Source organism: Lepidothrix coronata, unplaced genomic scaffold (genome assembly GCF_001604755.1).
Source record: "Lepidothrix coronata isolate B3197 unplaced genomic scaffold, Lepidothrix_coronata-1.0 Scaffold7, whole genome shotgun sequence".
In the NCBI taxonomy this organism is placed as follows: Eukaryota; Metazoa; Chordata; class Aves; order Passeriformes; family Pipridae; genus Lepidothrix; species Lepidothrix coronata.
The window spans coordinates 2,522,646-2,543,128 of record NW_016690187.1 but is presented as its reverse complement, the minus strand read 5'-3'; the positions used below and the strand labels follow the sequence as shown (position 1 = coordinate 2,543,128).

The window sequence follows — 20,483 nt, the reverse complement described above, 5'->3', positions numbered from 1 at the left end:
CAGATGCTCAGAAGGACATCACATTGTAATATATACTTGTTTAGTATGTGAGCAATACATATTTTTCTTTATTTGTAGAAACCAGAACAAAGTTGATGCCTGGTCCTCTTGATGGAGTAAGACATTTTAAAGGATATTTTTTCTCTTTGTGTTTCTAGGAATAACAGCGATTAATTAAAATTTTTGTTGATTTGTGTGTTATAGATGTTTGTCTTAAACTGCTTATTTTTAAACTTAACACTACTTTTTTTTTTAATGAAAATTGTCTTTGATATGTTTAAGGCTTGTTTCTCAAAGCCTGAAAAAGCAAATCCAGCTTCTTGTCACCAGAAGATGGTGCTGTGTGGTTCAGTTTGAAAAATCTGTATCAGAACAGTTTCTCTGGTTATAATAACCCTTCATGTCTTAGAAGACTGATATCAGAGGTGCATTTCAACAATGCTTTTTTTTTGTTAGCAGATAATTAATATAGACAATATTTCTAATGCCTTTACTATAAAGCTAGCAGTCAGTTCCAAATGCAGTCTTTGAAACTAGTTATTCTGGGAATTCCTGTCTGTGCTCCTAGGAGTTTTCCCTGTGACCATGCCCAAAGGGTATAATCTGACTGGAAACTTTCTTAATGCCTCTGCTAATGAAGCAAAATTATTTAGGAAAAGAGCTGTAGCTCCTTCATACACCTATAGAACTGTGTATTTCAGTTCATAGAGGCAGATTTTCTTAATCCAATTTTGAGCAGTTCTGGTTCATGCTGATGCTAAAACTTTTAATTAGAAGGGCCAGTGAAGCCTTATCACTTCTGTTCCTCATTAGGTCCTGTGCTAAAGCAATACTAGGTGAGACCTACTAAATGTATACATGTAAGAAAAAACCAAGTGGTCTGCTTTTCTCATAGGAAGATGATAATTTAAAAAAAAAAAGCCCAGAGAAACTGAGGAAAAATAATGCCTGTGCTCTGAAAATCTGTTACTTGGACCTAGGTTGGTAAGGTTTGCTTGCAAAGACAGAGCTCTGTTATGATACCTGATGAAGTAGTAAGGATCCATCAAAGGGAAGTGGTAATGAAAGTTTCCAATGTAGCAATTATTGCTGAGAAATGTGAATAATTACTATCAGTAGCATGGAAAAAATAAATCTGTGCTCTTATCCTCCTGTGGCCTATATTTTCTCCTGTGGTTTCTCCAGATGAAAGATTAACTTGCCCAGAATGGTTTACAGATATTATTAGTGTTGTGATGACAATTCTGGTAACCAAAGTTGATGCTGGTACTTCTGCCCAGAAATCCTTTTACAGTGTGTTCATTATGCAACTGTTACCAGGTAATTAAAGCTAATATACAGGGTGGCATACAGGCTTTCAGCTTCATCCCAAATGCTACAAGAGCCTTGTGGGAGAACATGAACATTAGTCTGTATCTTCATCAGAATGCAGATACACACAATTACCAAATAATGAAAATGGCTCTTTTTTGGTTATAGGAAATAATGGTGTACATGACATGTTTTTCCCCCCTTAAAATAGAAAGCACCAACCTATTCCTACTCTCAAGAAGATCCAAAAAATCTTCCATGGCATAATATAAATTTTAATGGAGACTGATCACTCTGAGTTTGCTTCCAAACTTTGTCATGTGGCTATTGAAATAAGTAAGCAGATTCAATAATTGTGTGTATCAATCCTTAAAAATATCACCCATGATATACTGTATTTTGAGGGGCCTTTTCTACCTTCATGTTTGTTCTTTTTTCTGTGATGCCTCATTCCTCTTCTGCTTTCTTCTTCTTTACAAATTTACAATTTTTTCTTGCTCTATTCTCTATTATTGTAAAAAGAAAGATGTTTTCTTTTTACATGTTGCTGGTCTTACTACATCTGCTCTTCTTTCCCCACAGCAGCCCTAACAGTTTTTATACACGAGATCAGTCATGAGCTGACCACTGAGTTGCAGCAGAACAGCCTGTCCTGCATGTGCAGCTCACTGCTCATTTTTCCTTCCTTCTGTAGGTGGGACAGGGAAGTAAAGTGCATAATGTTTTTTTCATGATTTTGCAGAGATCTACCAATACATCTCAGGGAGTTTGGCAGAAATAATGTATATTATGGTTGATTAGCAGTGATGAGAGACGTGAATTAATGTGTGAACATTAATTGCTCTGGAGAGAGAGAACGAAGGGCTTACTCGCCTCTTCAGTCTCTCTGAGTTCCCACACAGGCCTTTTGTGGTTCCTGCAGAGGGGTTAATTAGTCTAACCTGGTAGAGGCAACTACATCTGCAGTTTCTAACTAGAAAGAGTACCACAGCAAAAGTCATCTTTATGACACTCAAAGAACTTTTTCTGGAATTGTCTCTGTTTCATTGCCTCTATGGCATGTATGCTAATCCCGTGCTTTCATTCGGAGCCCACATAAACAGCACAGAATAGCATTCTGGTTGTATCATTTTCGTAGATCAAGAAAATATGTTGTGGTTTGTTTTAATCATAGCACTTAAACTAAAGCATTTTAATAGGTGCTTCACTGAAATTCTAAGTGAATTCTAACAACTGTCTCCTGATGTGACAATAATAACTTTAGCCAAGTATTCCATATATTTGAATTTATATCTGTTCCTATGTAGCAACTGTAATATTTCATGGTATTTCAGTGATCTTCAGAAGAACATGCTTCCTGCCCAACTCATGTGCAGCGTGCATATATACATATTTGCATATCTGTGTATTATATTTTGTATTCTAGTTTCCTTTTAAACATTTTTCAACTGCATAGGCATTGAAATTGCCAGTTTGCATTTTGGCAGAGGATTGGAATAACTGTGAAAACACCTGGTAAAAACTGGTAGGAAACTCCTTTGCAGTCGATATGCAGCTGTGTCTTTCACCATTGAGAGAAAGTGCTGGGCCTGGCTCATCATTCTTTTGGGTATAGTAACACTTTAAGGACTCAGTTACCTGTCTCTGTGGTGGTGTGCACAGAGAAATTCCCAGTGGCTGCACAGTGATGAATGGCAGGGTCTTGGCTTGTAATTTTATTAGTGGCAACAGTTCAAATGAAATTACAGCTATTATGCTCCATTATAAGTACTAAACAATTTACTTCTGCTGAAATTCCTACTGACAGCTCTGCCTGCCAGCATCCATCTTTTGTGTGTGTATGGATATTCAGGAGATCATAGGGGAGAATAAATCACTCTCTGGGCAATTTACTGAGTTGTATGAAAGTGAGAATAAAAGCTTTTCAGCATGAAAAATAAATCCATGTTCCCTTTATGTCAGCTGTGTGGAGATGCTGCTAAAATAACAGGATATAGGATCTCATTTCTGGTTTTTTTTCAATGCTGAAAAAATTAAGAATGTACAAAATAGTTGGAACCACTGCTACTGCTTAAAACACCTCTTTCTCTTGTTCTGTTTTCCTGTGGAAATTGGTTTTGTTTAATCTGTCTATCTTTCTAATACCTTTCTGTCAGTCCTTTCCATTGCCTCTATTGGCTGCTGTAAGTGGAGAGCAGGAGTTGCAGATAACCTGGGAATATTGGGAAAACTGCTGAATTAATAGATTAGGATGACTCAAATGAATGCCCCTGCTGGAGGAAAGCTGGGGGGAATTCAGCCTCTGTACAGCATGTTTGAAAGCAATACACTGAAAATTCACTATGTGTTGGGTATGCACATTGGAACCAGCTTGTGCTGTCTTTGTCCTGGTCCAGTGCACAGAAAACATGGTGGGTAGGAAGGGCTGGAATTACTCTGATAGAAAATTCAAGAGCAAAAGACACAAGTCCATAAAAAAGCTTTGGTAGTTCTGCTGTTCATGGAGCACATGGTTAAATGACAAACAAAGTTTCTGTGCTTTGCAGTTTGTTTAAGCATACAAGAAAATCTTGTGGCTTAAGGAAGCTTTATGCTGTCTGGTATAAGTCAATATAAATTAGGAAATATATTTGGGATTTAAGAGAACATACAGTGGCCCAAGAAGTATAATAGAAGGGGATTTTCTTGCTTAAAGAAATGGACAAAACTCAGCCCCCTAACTATTTCTGCAGTCTGAGGTTTGGCATTGAAATTATGAAATTCTGGCTTGTGTGCTTGTATCTCAATTTCCCTTCTCTCTTATTCTCTTCCTTAGAATATTCTGACTTTGTGGATGGGTACCACACTGTACTGAGCATGCAATTAACTTCTGCCATCCCATATTTTAACTTTGATCGCTGCATCCACAAAAACGAGGTCAGAATTTGGCCTCAGAGGGTATCTTTGCACCATGGATTTCTGGAACTGATACCACATTGACTGGTCTAGTTTTTTTTCCGAAAGTGGTTTGAGACATTGCTTACATGGTACATTACACAAACAGAAGGCAAATAGGTCCTCAACTTGAAATAAGCTGTTTGTCAGAGAACAGTATTTTCTTGGGTAGAGCACTGCAAAAGCTCAGGACTGTCACAATTCATTTGTTTATGAACTGATTTTAAAAAAGTATTATTCAAGTCGAATATGGCAGTGTTAAATGAGGGACAGATTTAACTATAGGACTTCTAGTGGATACAGGAATTCTTCAGCTTCCAGTTATATTTTCCAATAGGTAATGACAGTGGAAAGTGTGCAACAGGCAACGTTTGTCACTTTAGAGTATCAGGTGATCCTTCATTCTCTATGCAAATAATCCTGTTGCAGTCGGTGCATAATGTGGATGGGGAATATCCCTTTTGTTTGTAGATAGATTTGGAAGATTTCAGCAATAGTAATATATGTGATACTGTAAATAAAAGTATATCTAATAAATTATTACCATTCAAAGTATTTAAGCGTGTACTTCTCTTCAGCTTTGTCAAAGGACTTGTCTTCAAGTGTAGGCAGAAAATTTTATATATATGTGTGATATGGAGAATTGAGGTTTTTGCTATTTACTGCATACTTGAAATCTCAAATTTTTATCCTCCCCTAGGGCATGAATATAGTCAACTAGCAATGCTAAATACTTATGCCTATAACAATCTCGTTTAATTAAAGCAACTCCTGTTGGTATGTTACTTAAGAAGGCATCTTGTTTTTCATGTTCCTAAAGCATTTTTAACTCTTCTCCCAAAAGAAACTTCTGTCTGATCAGAAGAAAGATGAGGCTTATTTCCCACTTGTCTGATGTATCTGCCATTGTTTTTTCCTTCTTCTGTTTGCAGAGCTTTGCTATTGCAAATACCAGCTGTTCTAGACTGAATTCAAACCTACCCATAATAGGTTTATTTTTTTCTTATCTTCCTTGGACACATTTCACATTATCCCGACTAGAAATTTACTGAACAAATTGGGAGTTAGGAGTCCTTCCTGTGATAGTTTTGCAAGAAGTATTAAACACATGGGCTTTAATTTAAATGGATACTAGTTAATGATAACATTAAACTTGGAGGAAAGTGTTTATGTGAATGGGGACATTCGTACATCTACCAGCCGAAAGCAGCCAACTGATTCATATGTAGGGTTTGAATATTGCCAGTGAGGTGAAAGACAGTTTTCTGCCAAAAAGACACAGCTGTATCTTTAGATAGTGGAAGTACATCTAAGAATGCTCACATCCCAGCAGGATTGTCTGTGAGTGGTACTTTCATAGAGCTAGACATTATAAAAAGAAGTTTCAATTGTATAGGCATTATTTATTTAAAAAGCCAATAGTCTGATATGAGTTTTTACAGTGCCAGCATCAGAACAGCTCTTCTATGCAAAAAGAGCCAGAACATTTTCCCTTATATTAAAATAAACACGTGCAGGACAGTGACATAACTGTTCTCAGATGCATGTGAGTTTTGAATTAGGTCAAATATTAAAATGACACAAAGCTGATCAGTAGAATTCAGATTTCTCCTTGTGGAGGAGGTTTTTATTATGGAGGCACTATAAAGCTTTTGTATTTACTATTAATTTCTTTTTGTTGAAGTACTTGAGATTTGCAGCTCTTGTAAGTGGGTTTTTTTGTCATACCAGCTCAAAGTTGCTTTTTAAATTCTTCTGTTTGATAGAAAAATAAGACTTGCATTTTTTTCATTAAAGGGCGTTGTTTTGATATTTGATATGCACAAACGTGGGGATATTGATAATAAAGCAATATTTGAATGTCAAACCTTCAAATATTAACATTCTAACATTCAGTACCCAAATAAAATAAACTGTTACTGAGTTTTGTTAGATACAAAAAAGAGCAGCATACCAACATTTTAGTCTCTCTACCGAGGAGAAAGACTTAAAAGTTGTTTGGGTGGGTATTTTGTTGTTGCTTTTTGTTTGGTTTGTTTTTTGGTTGGTGTTTTTTGGTTTTTTTTTTTAAGTAAAACAAAAATGTTTCTGGGAGGAAGGTGGTGCCTGGTCTGAGTTATGAGAAATAACTCGGTTAGTAGCAGTTGGGCCATTATGGAAAAGGAACTGAATCTTCCATGTGTTTTGTAGGGGAGCAGGCAGGCATCATTCCCTGCTTTGCAAGTAAGGCTGCTTAGAATTTAAAATTCTTGTTCCAGATTGGCATTTATCATTATTTTCTCAGCCAGCAGCTCCTGAGAAGAAAGCACTGAGAGAAAAGATTCTCTAGGCGTTTATTTTCCCAATGGTCATGTATAAATATGCAAAGAATTCTGGCTGAAGCATTGCTGTTGGCTTTGGTTTTATTTTCATTTTCAATGCAAAACTTCTCATTCTTAATTTCATCCTGAATACTTTTAGTGAAATGCAGATATGCTTTCTCCCAGATACACTACAAATCTGTTCTAAAAGGCATACCACTTAGAAATTCTGCAGAAGGTTCTTTTTTAATGTTAAAATGTAACAATAATGAAACTTTTATCTGGAAAAGATTTAATTAACTATCACTAGAGCTTTAGGACAAACAAGTAAAATCAACAGTGCTCCTTATTTTCAGATCTGAAGTATTCAATGAAGGTCTGATAAACTGATGTTTTAATACTGCAGGTCTAATGTTTGCAAAGGAACTTGAAGGAAGGTAAGTTTCTTTCATTCAATAACAAACACAGGTAAGCTTTTCATGAATCTGAGTAATTAAGGAAATGACAACCTAATTCTTACAGGCTGTATTCACTGCAGGACAATAAGAAGCTGAGCTGTATCACTGTATTTGAAGATGAAAATTCAGAAAACAGGTTTCATGTCTATGATTCCAAAAGTCGTAGAACCTTAGAATGGCTTGGATTGGAAGGGACTTTCCTTCCATCCCCACACCATAAGCAGGGACACCTTTAACTAGATCAGGTTGCTCAAAGCCCCATTCAGCCTGGCCTTGAACACTTCCATAGTGTTCATGATAGAGCATCCACAGTTTCTCTGGGCAATGTTATACATGAGAATAAACAATGAGCAAAGATGACATAGTAGTCCCTTCATAAGGCTCTGTTATAAACTTGAGTTACAGCTTCATTGTGAGTGAAATTCTATCAGTAATGTTTGATACCGCACTGGATTCCAAAGGATAGTTCTGGTTCAGGTTTGTGTACCTGCAGAGGGTTGAAAACGCCTGTTGACAGTCATTCTGTTCTGCTCTAGGACTTAAAGCTAAAGTCCTGTCAAAGCTAAGTAGCTTTTGGTTTGTCTTCCAAGATTTGCTTTGAATTTAAAGGTTTTTCCAAACAAACAAATTTTGGGGAGGAGTGAGGAAAGAGGTTAGAGGAAAGGGACTGGGAGGAAAGACAATTCTCCAGATGCAACTCACTTGAAGCTACTGTGTTTTATTTTACTTCAGAAAAAGGGTAAGCAAAGTCTGTACCTGTGGAGGAGGAGTCTGGCAGCCGGAAAGCAGCTTTGCCAAAAAGGTTCTGTGGGCACTGAGCTGACCATGTTCCGGCAGTGCACCATTATGGCGGGGGGCACTGATACTTTCGGCTGTGCAAGGACAAGTGTTGCCAGCAGGTTGAGGGAGGTGGTCCTTTCCCCTCTAATCGGCACTGGTGAGGTCACGTCTGCAGAACCGTGTCCAGTTCAGCACTTTCCACTACATGGGACATGAACACACCAGAGCAAGTCTGGTCAAGAGCTGGCAATATGATTAAGGGACAGGAGCATCTTTCATACAAATTGAGGCTGAGAGAGCTGGGAGTGTTTAGCCTAGAAGAAAGAAAGCTCAGGGGGGTGTTAACAAGGTGTATAAACACCTGTTGAAGTGACTAAAGACAGTGAAACCCAACTCCTCTTGGAGGTGCCCAGTGACATGACAAGAGGTAGTGGAGATACACTAAAGTACAGGAAGCTACATTTAAATATAAGGGAAAACTTCTTTTCTATAAGGGTGATGAAACATCAGGACAGGTTCCCTAGAGAGGTTGTGGGGTCTTCATACTTGGAATATTCAGATGTCTTGAGTAACCTGACCAAGCTGATCCTGCTTTCAGCAGGTGGGTTGGTCTAGATGTCTCTGGACACCCCTTCCAACTTTAGCCATTCTGTGATTCCCTAATTCATCTCCAGAAGCCATTCAGAATGATGTTTTGTTCTGTGAGGAGGTTTGTTACCAGGCTTCACTCAGCTACTTTTATAATGAAAGTCCATCTTCAGAATACCTGGTGACATTCAGTGTTTCTAGCTGGTATAGGTTTGCCCCTTTATGTTTTTCTGGAAAAAAAACCAACAAAAAAACCCCAAAAAAAACAAAACCAAAAAACAAATGCCCCAAGTCAAACAAACCAACAAAAAAAACCCCAAAACACTAAACAAAAATCTGTAATTGATTACAGGTTCAACAGAGCTGTTGCTTTTCAAGATTTAATTTGGTACCATCTTGTGAAGTTTTGTTTTTGTTAAACCTAACAGTGGAAGCAATGTGACTGATAGCAATGTGAATTGACAAATTTTGGCAGGATACTTTGGCTGAAGTGGCTGCCAGAAACCCACACACAGCAAGAAGATGACAGGATGGATGTTTTCTGCTTACCTGGATCATGGTTTTCCAAAACCTCTGTTTTGGCTGTGTTCAGTCTTGTGTGTCCTTAAAAATTCAGAAAATAATCACAAGGATATTTCAAAGTGCATATCTCACAGAAGAGGACTGATTTTATTTAGCATTAGCAGACACTACAGAATGTTTCGATAGGAACAGGCAAAGAAACAATTTAATGTTTACAATTTAGTGTCTACTTTAGCCACTTATGAGGGACAGCTAAATGTCATGGATAATCAGTGAACAGATGCACCTTCAGATACCGATTTAGAGGCAGAGATCATTTTAGGAGACTGTCTAGCAAATGAATGCCTTAATTTGGTGTGAAATGCTTCTTGAAACTGCAGGCAATTTTCTTTGCGTCCCTTACTGAAATCCAGAAGCCTCAGTTTTGTTACATACTTTTGAAGATATAAGTTCTTAAAAACTCAAGTTAATGAATGAACCCATCATTGCAGCTGGACTCCTGGCCAATTTAGTACCAATTTATTTAACCTGAAAAATGTTTGAGGAAAATAAGCAAAAATGGTACTGAGCTATATTTCTCCCTTAAATAAACCAAGGATTTGCACGTACTTTAAAAATATATCCACTCAGAAACTTAGTTTTTATTGAGAATGGCAATGTTTGGATCCATTTTAAGAAAAGTTACACGTGAATAACTTTCTGAGAGGAGAATACATGTTTTTTGTCTGTAATCACTGCTTTTAATTTTCTTAGTGCAATTTTCACTGTTGTTTTGTCTCAATACATTTTTATTTTTGTTCCTCCAGACAGGATCCTGCCACAAGCATTTTTAAATCAGACATTAATAGCATAGTTCACAGTTGTTACTGCCAGTGCTCAAACACAAATACTGCATTTGTGTTCGGAGGAAAAAGCAAACATCAGATCTTAATTATGTGCATTTGTGCTTTCTTCTGTGCTTAAACAATCTGGCATAAGGAGTTTACATCACTATTGGTTAACTGTAGTCTGTATCTATCAGGATCACCAGCTGTATGATTTGCCTTGGTGGCGTTTTTGTCCCATTTTTTGCTTGTTGTTTTTAAATGGCAGAATTGCCAGGGAAACTTGAAGCTTTAGGATTCCTTTATCCATAAGAAAATTGCTAGGAGAGATTTTTTTTTTATTGAATGCTTAACTAAAATAATTTATTTTTAGGCTGTTTTCAAACAGATTTGAGTTTCTTTATTGGATTTAGTATGATTGAGCAGGCTGAGCATTAGAGCAGAGATCAGAATTGGGCAGTCCTGTCTTCATTACTGGGACCTGCACTACAACCTCTGCTTGTGCTTTTGTTTCTGAGCAGAAAGATGATAAGTGGCTGGTCAGCTCTTTGGAGCATGGACTGAGTTTTTGTCTGTCACTGTAGGACTGTCTTCCTGGCATTTTTAGGCACATTTCTAGTGATAAGTTTCAAAACTTGAAAAATGTACATAGGTCTTTCAGGCTTTGGATTGCTGGTCAGTCTAAAGCTATTATTGTGATCCATCAGTCTCTCAGTCTCTGATGGATCACTAGATTCACAAAATAATTATTCCTCCTTCTATTTTGTAAGGTGTGGGAAGTGCTGAACTTCAGCACGAGTAAATTCATATAAAGACAATTATTCTTTGCAAAGAATTGCAAATAATACTATAATAAAGAATGCTTTATATGCTGAAGAAGATAAGAAAGGCCACACAGAAAAGTCTCTGTTGTGAATCTTGGCCAGATCTCATTAGTAGAAAAAAGAATAGGATTGGGCCTGTAATAAGTTAAGTGCCAGGGAATGCTCAGAGAACATCCAGCAAGGACTTCTGATCAAATCATTGCTCTGAATAAGAGAAATATCAGCTAAACCTAAGAAGGACTGTGTGTCGTGCAGAAACCCAGGTCTTTATTGAGAGAATTGCGACGAGTAAACCAGGAATGCTGTTTCCTGATGTTCCAAATATTGGTAAATTGTACCACTGAACAAAATGAAACTTCAGTGTACTTTTCTTTGGGTCTGTATAAATCCACTTATATTTGTTTCTCATTTTAAAATCTGGTCTTCTAATGTACTAGCATTTTATTTAGATTGGTATTGTAAACAGCTGAAATTATTTTTTATTATTTTGTAATGTATTTACCCAAGAATATGACTCGGATGTAGCTAGCAGTGAACAGCAGAAGATTTAGATTTGGTTGACTTATCCTCCTTTTCATACAGATGGGAATTAGCATTTATTCTTTCAGTTAGAAGCTTGATTATAATCTAGAGGTTCTTGTTATAGTGTTGGCTAAAAGAAGTGTCACAAACAAGATGTTTTCAGTTTGTGTGCAGCTAAGAAAGTTTTGTTAAACATGCTGTTGTCCCAGGCCTGTAGGAATAGTTGCTTTTTTCTGCAGTGTGAAGTTGAGTCCAGCAGACTGAACTTTAAGATCTTTCTTGAGCAACAAGCACTGGGGACTTGGGGAGACAAGTGCTCATTTATTGTGTTTCCAAGTTTTGGAGATTGATCTAAACAGAATACATGTTCAAGATTCTTTCTAAAACACAATGAACAATTTATTGTTCAGCTTGTTTGAAGAAAAGTATATACCAATTATTGCCTCTGAAAAGAAATTGTGTATATATATCTTATGCTCCATTTTTGAGTAGTGGAAGGAACTTTAGTCTTTATGAAACCAGCTCATTTTTTTCCTTGCTCTTTCATGCAGAACACTCAGCAAGAAGGCCAAGAGGCCCATCTTTGGAACATGAATTATTATTTAGGTGTTACTTTATAGTATGGACAATGAAGCTGATGTGGGTGGATAAAAGGGGATGAAACACAAGTAATGAAACACACCTGGTCTGTTTTCAGTAAATACCTTTGTGTATGCAAAGACCTTAATTTTTAGCACCCTGAAATAAAGAAACAGAAAAAATAGCAATGTTAAAGGAAATTAAGTGGGTACATATTAGATATTTTGATTAAGAACTCACCTGGAGACTAGGAACTCTGAGAAAGAAATATAAACTGAACTTAAATACTAATGGGGCAAGTGGAGGCGTTATCAGTCCAGAAACTTTAAATGAGTCAAATGTGTTGCCAACAGCATAGCTTTAGAAAAGCTAGAACCTGATCTAAATTTATTTTATAGATATGTAAGAGAAAGTAGAAGTGGTGAGAAATTTTGTTCTGACTAATCTGTTTTTCTAATGATTGTAGGTATTGGAGCCAACTTGTATGTAATGAGGTGCAATATGGCTATGGACACTCAAGAACTGGCTACACAAAGAGAAAGAGCAAGTGCTATCCAAGGCAGCAGCACAGGTGGTTGGAAGGACATGTGAATGATCACTTTTCCCCACGATGTGAAAAAACTTTAAAGATAAAATGACAATACTCTGACTTTACATGAATATATATACTGAATATATTTAATGCTGTGTTCTAGAGAATACTTCCTGGGTGTCTGTCCTCAGCCAGCAGGGGAATGCTTCAAAGGATTGGCCCACGACCATGGAAAGAAGACGGCTTGGATGGCACTAGCTGGAATCACTCTGGAGGACTGTAAGCATTGTGTGCATTAATGAAAGGCACCGGATAATTTTGCAAGAGAGGAAGCAATTTCCATATTATTTGATAAGATGCATATATGTATAATCATATATCTCAAACAAAGATTTTAAGTCTTGGCATTGAAAAACTTTCCTTAATTGAATTGGTGAAGTATATGAACATAAATAATCCTAAAGCGCTGCGTTCATGGAAGCACAAATGAACACAGTGAATCTAGAATAATTTCCTGTTTTATTCCAATGGTTTAATTGGGGAATGGTGTCGCATATTGCCATAGAATATCACAATTCACCTGCCCCTATCTGATGACTTTTGGCTTTAGTAACAAATAAGAGCATAGTCCTTTTCAGAATGGCTTTGAAGGCATGAGGTGAAAATCTTATTCAAAGATGGATAAAATTAATATATCTGTTTGGAAATACACACAGTGAAGTTAACTGACCTGCTCAAGATATATTAAAAAAGTGTATCAGTAGTCAAGAGCACTTAAACTCCTGACTCTGTGTCCCTCTTTTAAATAATTTTTTCCAGATCAGTCTACAGAATGGTGCTCTCACCCGTGACTGAGGCAGTCAACAGAACCGAAATACTGTGTATCTATTTTTCCTACAGTGTGTTTTCTTCTTGTAAGTAATTTACCCCTTTTAGGATTTTCTGGTTTGGTTTTTTAGATGACAGGAAGAGAAAGGAATGAAGTAGATAAAAAGGAAGGCGAGGTAAATCTGAGAGAAAACTTGTACATTTCTTATTGATACTTCAGATGGAAATGGACATCACCGTCAGTTAACGAAATGGAAATGTATGTATATTAAAAGGAGGTTTTTGTTATTCTTGCCATGAATAGAATGCCATTAACTAACAATAATTGGTTACAGGTCTTGGAATTGGGGTCAGTGGCCAGGAAGAGTTCTTGTAAGAGATTTGTAAGAAATTTATTATTTCTTCTGAGTGTGTAAAGCAAGAGATCATATGTTACGCTTCCTTCAAATAAACTCATTTGATGATTTACTTAGTGGGATATAAGATTGTCAGTCCATGCTTTATGGAGACGTTTTTGACCCCTTTTTAGTTTCAGTTTATATAGCAGTACTGATTTCTCTGCTGCACAGCAAATTCAGGTTGCTGTCTAAAAATTAGCTGTGAATCCTGGATGAATATTTGTGAAAGTAGGCTTTGTATGTTCTTTCAAAAAAATCTTATTTGCCTAGAATTACATGTAAGAATATAGTTTACTTTGGAGAATCTATGCTGTGTTGCTGGCATTCAGCTATTGCAGGGGATGTTACGAAATGTACTTAAGAATAAAAATTCATTATAAATAATCCAATGTTTAGGAGTCCTCTAAACCAGAGAGGGATTACAGTTAGTCAGATGAGCTGGATGCTGTATTAGCAAGGATACAATGACCCAAATTATATTTTCTGTTGAAAATATAATGTTACAGATTACTCTGTTTTCATCTGTACAGTAAACTTTGAACTCATTGCATTTATAGGTAATTTTGCCACTGATTCCAGTAAGACAAAAGTACAATATGCAGCATGGCTGGGAATTCTGCTGACTTTTCCCTTTGAATACCTGACTCTTATACCTTTTAGTATTATTACTATAGATTACTTTAGTCTCTTTTGTTTGTGCATGCTTAACTTATTTTTGTTTACTTGTTATGGTTTTTTGCTGTTAAGTACATTCCTTTTCAACTGCTTTGTAGCAAACATTCAGCAGTGCAAATAAACACCAAGGGAAACTAGTCCTTTTAACAGCCACACAATAAACCTCCCAACATACAGAATTCATTGATCCTAATTATGCTGATCTCTGGGATGAGGCACCTCATGCAGTTCACTCCAATTCCTTACTGTTTCACAACAGCTGATTTTACCTGCTTTAGTATTGTTTCTGTGCCACAGGTACTAACTCCTATGGTTTTTTTTTCTTGTCTGGTTGTTTGAAATAAGAGCCATATAAAGACCAAAATAAGAGGCATGTTTTCTAACCTCATTTTGTCTTGCAGTTTGTTGTTGCTTTGTCAGATCTGATACAAGTATTTTTCCTGAAGTCCATTCTATTGAAGTGTTGTCATTACTCAGATATTTTCCACTGGAAACTTGGATAGTCACTTTAGAACAAGCCACAAAATATGTGGATTTAATGGCAAAATCTTAGACCAACAATTTTAAACTTCAGGAGCGATCTTGAGTACTTAACTAGCATTAATTGAGGAGCCTGATTTCCAAATATTACTGTATTGTCTGGTAACTCAGGCACTTTTAATATAACATGATATGTTCACTCCAAAATTAATCCATGAAAAAGGATCAGAAAAATTGGAAAGATGTGGTTGTTAAAATGGATCTGAGTTATGGAATCTAAGTTTTACTTCAGAATTCAGAATTCATTGAGGCAAACATAATCTTCTCAGGACAAATAAACCTCTTAGTGAAATCATGCTTTTTAGAAAAGCGTTGCCTTGAACAATATTATGCAGCTTCATGTACTTAGTGGTTTTCATCTCTGTGTGTTTAATAGTTAACAAGCTAACACAGATGAACAAAGGCTGATATGTGCTTTTTGACAACTTGGGATGAAGTGAGTGAAAAGCAGCATAATTCATATGAACAGCTTACAGGGAGGCTTTGCGTGTTATCATAGCTGTTACCACTCAGCTGATCTCAAGAGTTATATCACCCTAACTTCAAGGGCTGGATGCATTTTGTGTCAGACAGTCTTATTCTAGAAGTAACATACAGCATAGTTGCATTTTTCTCAGAAGAAATAAAATTAAAGTGTGAGTGGGGGTAGAGCAGAGGATTTTTTTCTGTTTATTAAATTTGTGATGTATGACTGAAATTTCTAGTGATACACTAGATAGTACTGCATGTTCTGAAGCTTTATTTCATGAATAAAAATTGTCTTGTTTGCAGGTCATATTAGTTTGTCATCTTTCAGTTTAATGCTTGCAGCATGGATATCTCTATTTGTTATTAACCCCTTCTAAAACTAACCTGACCAGAAGCATAATTTGTTACTGTCATCTCCTGAACACTTGAGCTTTTCTACCTCTTTGGTAAGAGAAGCAGAGCCTGGCTTTTACCCTCTTATTCCCTACCTTAGTCAAATATACAAAGGAAGACCTAAGTGTATGCTGCTAACTGCACCAAGACTTTTCCCTGTACCCTGGCCTGTGTTTTTTTTTCTAAAGCTGCATTGTCAGAGTTCAAGTCCCCAAAAATTGCTTTTACTTTTGCAGTTTCTGCTGCAGGGTGTGGTTCCTTAGCAATATATAACAGTTTAAGCTGGTATAGTACTGTGCTCCTATTTCCATTATTTCACCCTTTCCTGATGATGGTCCTGTCGGTTGTGTGATTAGGGCCTGATTCTGCTTGAGATTAGTCACTCTTTTGGTGGTTAGTTTTCTTTCAAGTGCTTCTCTATTAGAACAGAATAAATAGCTTGGGATGGAGAAATGTGTGGGGCAGCAGCAGCTACAGTTCAGATGAGATTGAACTGCTATGGGGCCTCCCCCTGAGAACACACCAAGGTTATAATCATGGGAGAAACTACTTTCTATCTGTTGCAGCATGGTATGGCTCAAACTTATAAAGTTTTATGACATCATCTTTCACTCTCACTGAAAAGGACTCTATTAAATTTGTACTCAGCAGTTAGGAGTTCCCAGTCATGTTCATATTCTGTATGCTGGTTGCTGTGAATGCTATAGCCTGTGAGGGTAGTGCATCTAGCCTGAAATGCAAAAATGAAGTTTTTCTAGAGAGGAAGCAGTGGAAGAAGAAAAATATACGCCCAGCTTAAACATCTTATTTTAACTCTGAATTGTAATGAGAAGACTTGGTTATAATAAATCTTGTGTTTAGATACTCCTTTTATTGTTACTCAGCTTAATGGTTTTTCGTATTTTCTCTGCTGAATCCTTTTTCTTTTCTTTTCTAGGTGTTTAAACATTATCCATGCATTTTGCACTGTGACAGAAAATGTCATTGTAGACCTGATTCCAGTGTTACAGTAGTGCAACTCAACTGACTTCTGCTTACGGGTGTGAAAAGTGAGATCAAACCTGGGTCACTTCTCCAAGCATTGTTTCTCACTATGCTGTGTCACTCAGTAAACAACAAGATACTGCCAGTAGCCCTCTAGCATCAATTTGGAGGGAGGTGCATCAATTCACCCTCTCCTTGTTCTTCCATTCTACTTGCAGGTAAGATTAGATGAAAACATCTGAGAAATAATAGAATTTACTTGTTTTAAAGGCGTTTTTGGTTTTGTAACCTCGATTAGTTGTATTTTACAGACCAATGCTGGTAGCAGGGGTCTTTGAGTTAGTCTTTTGGTACAATACACCGTGTGGTTCTGGGAAGTGGAAGAATAGGTGAGGAGGTGGCCCTCCAGAGCAGAGAGTTTGTATTACAGAATTTTTAATTGAAATAATTCCCCCAAATTATTCTCAAGGAGAAATATCTCCAAGTTTTCAGCAACATGAGGTTTTTTCAGGGTTTGGTTTTTTGAGGGGTTTGTTTGGGGGTTTTGTTTGGTTTTTTATTCTTTTTTGTTTGTTTTGTTTTAGAAAAGACACTTTCCTTTACAATTACATTGAATCCTTTCTTGTATTTTACTTAAAATAGGAGTCCATCCCACCCCATGGACATGAGTTTCATATCAAATTCCTCATTCTAGGAGTAGGCATTTAGAAAAGCTCAGCAAGGACTCATTGATAACTTTCTCCTTTACCTCAAATTTTGGCTTCTGTTTTGTCACCTGTGTTTCCATTTACCTGTCCTTGTTTCTTTCGGGCAATTGAATTTACTTCAATGCCTCCTCATTTGTCTGTGCAAATGAATGTTGGGTCAGACTTTGGGTTATTTTTATGTACGCTAGACTTAATTAAAATCCTAAAAATCAAGGTCTACTCCTTCTCATTCTGCTCACCCGTTGTGTTTTTTCTGGAACTGAGTAGCACTGAGTATTTAGCAGGTGTGTGGGAAGATGAGTAGCATGTAACTTCAATTGCAATGCAGGCTGCAGTACAAAACCCTTGCTTGCTTTGTTGGTCATTTTATAAATTAGTTTGTAGAGCTACGTGGAACGGTATTTACTTTCAGCTTCTCGACATTTAGTAAATGCAGAAAATGCAGGTGTCGTTATTCGGGGGTCTCAGCTTTTACAGAGCTGTCTCTTTTTTAAATGGTTACATTACGGGGCTGCAGCTGGCTCCTCGAGTGACTCATACGGGCTTAGCATCATCCCTTTCGCTGTCTGTCATCTTGCCACCTGCTGGCAAGAGGTGCAAGGCTGCAGTGTGTGGAAATCAGACTTCCTGCTTTTAGGGAAAGACTCTCTCCTGCTTTCAGTGTGCACAGTGGACCGAGTACCACCTGTTTCCTAACAAATCTCGGCTCTTTATGTCTCGGAGTGGAGGACTTTGCTTAAAATACCACAAGAGTTTTCAGAGGGGTCCAAGTGTGCTAAGCATTCAGATTGAAAGAAAAAAAAAAAAGAGCTTTCCTAGCTCTTTTCTCAATATCCAGCTTAAAATGATTTTGTGCTTCATTTTTGAAGGGTGAGTCTCCTTTTGCTAAAATAAACAGTAAAACTTATGTTGATTTACAGCTTCGTTAAATTTGTGTGTATTAGAAGTAAATACAAAGTTTACTTCTAACAATTTCTATGTTGTGTTGTAAAGTGGTCACATTAAATATTTTCTGTTAATTTTTTTTAAACAGTTACCACACCTCAGCATCTGAAACACATTGAAACAGTTTCTCCGAACTGAAACAGAAAACAGCGCTTGTGTGTAGGATAGCACATGGTGAGTTTACAGAGTTCCTCTTTAATGGCAACCACTGTAACTTTTAAATTCTTATAACCGTATCTAAACTACTTTTAAATCCAGCCTTCAGTTCTTTAGAGTGTACTAGTGAATCAGTGCCTTCAAAGTTAATGAATAAAAGCTACTATACAACTGAGACAGGAATTCTGTAAATGTCGGACAACTGCTCCAGTGACTTTTGTGTCATTTAAAAACTTAATGTTTGCAATATTTTGCTACTTTGGGTTTTTTTCCTGATTTTTCTTATTATGTGATCCTACTTTGATGTAATTTTTAGCTCCTGTTTGTACAGGGAAATAAGATGTTTTATTTTAATAATCTCTTTGCTGTACTATTTGACTAACACAGGCCTTATCACTTCCCTAAGGATGCCATTATTGAGGCAGTTATAGTACATGTTTTAATGACTACCAGTAGTAAATATATACTTATCTGATTCAAATTAAAAGTAAAGCATGATACAGCTTTTTGATATTTTCCCATAAGCAAGGCTATATTCTTTGAGATTTGTAATATGATGAAATGTGTAGTGTGATACAAGTTGAACTTTTGTTTTTATTCATATGTATAAATGTAAAGCATATAGGTATGCACACAAACATTCAAACATACCTCCTTCAGTGAAAACTATTACTTCATCATATGCTCAGAAATGCTGCCTACAGTTAATGCTGTTTTGCTGTTGGTTCTGTTATGATGCTTAATTTTTAATGAAATTAAAATGTAGCTTTCTTTATTCTTGGACCATTTCACATTGAATTCCTCAAGGAAACGTGCAAGGGCAACATTAGGTTTGCATTAGTGTTATTTTTCAGATCATGCACATTTTGCAGTCATTGAGGGTTCAAAGCCCATGACAGTTTAAATAAGATGGCCATTTAAACTGTAGACCTGAGAGCTTTTCAATTTTTAATGTTTGGTTTCCGAATAAGAAGATGCTGATATAATTTAAGATGAGTTATTGAATGGAACACAGTGAACCACTCACAATGTAGGTTTCACTGAGGTAACCTTGGTGTGGGACTGGTGGGATTCATGCCAGTTAATCAGTCTGAGTATATGAATTGGAATCCCCAGTTGTGTGGTGAAACCTGGACATTGGCTTTGTAGAATTATTATGTTCAAGATCAGATAACTGGATAACAATTATCAGATAGGTTTTTCTAATTACCAGCAATTACTACCAGAAGGACATTCATTCTTCCAAAGCACATAGTCAGGCTGTTAATCTGTTACATTTATTTGGACAGGGCTACAGTGGCTTCTCAAAGTACTAGAAATATCTTCAGCTTGCAAACTAACTTTGTAATTCCACAAACTGCTTAAGCAATGCTGCTGCTCAGAGATAATTCCAACCAGTTGGTCATTCCAATCATTTCACTCTCCCTTCCTCTATTCTTACTCAGGTGTTTATGCACATAGTAAATCAGTTCAGAGAGAACTGTCTTTAGAAAGAGTGAACTGGCTGATCCCAGTATAAATGAAGCTGGAGACATTAGAATTTGTAGCTGAATGAGTTGATTTCATCATCATGTGAAGACAGTAATATGGCCAAATTGAGTCCTTTGTGTAATCAACAACCTCCTAAGAACATGATATGATGATAAAACTGTACCCATGCTGCTCTTAAGGAGACATGTATTAGACAAAATGCATACAATAGCTGACAATTCAATTTAACACTGTAACTTCTTAATTTTGCTAGGACAGATCAGAGCCTCTTGGAGGCATGTGTTAAACTCTGTTACCTTAATCATGTAATTACTCCTTTCTAGCAAAATTAAGTTTTTCTTGACCTCTGTAATGCACAAAAGCAAATGGGAGTTCTGGTTTTCTCTTATTTGCTGGAGTGGGGTGAAAACAAACATACGTGGTACACTGCAAACACTGTGCATTGTACTTTCATTGGCCATATTTTTCCAATATCCTTTTGAGTAATGAAAACTCTGATCTAATACCAATCAAGTGACAAAACTGTCTAGTTCAATGGAATTGAATACCTGTTACTTACGGGAATATCTCTGTTGTTGATTTTCACTGTGATTGGCTGAAGAATGTTGACTTTTTCATGCCAGTATGAATGGCTAATTGTGCTTTTCATGGCTTACAATGCAGCAAACCTCCAGCTTTGAATATGTCTGAAACATTCTTGCAAGTCAGTCCAGTTGTATCCTAG

At 36.7% G+C, this 20,483-nt stretch overlaps 1 protein-coding gene across 4 annotated transcripts in view; it reads left to right on the top strand.

Annotated features, from left to right (window-relative positions):
• Positions 1–12,993: 12,993 nt before the first annotated feature.
• SATB2 (SATB homeobox 2) overlaps positions 12,994–20,483 on the top strand; it is a 216,560-nt gene continuing 209,070 nt past the window's right edge. For all 4 annotated transcript variants that reach the window (XM_017838453.1, XM_017838462.1, XM_017838443.1 and 1 more), the window contains exons 1-3: positions 12,994–13,088; positions 16,414–16,678; positions 18,201–18,286. The gene's annotated coding sequence lies outside the window, so the exon portion shown is untranslated. The remainder of the gene's footprint in view (positions 13,089–16,413; positions 16,679–18,200; positions 18,287–20,483) is intronic.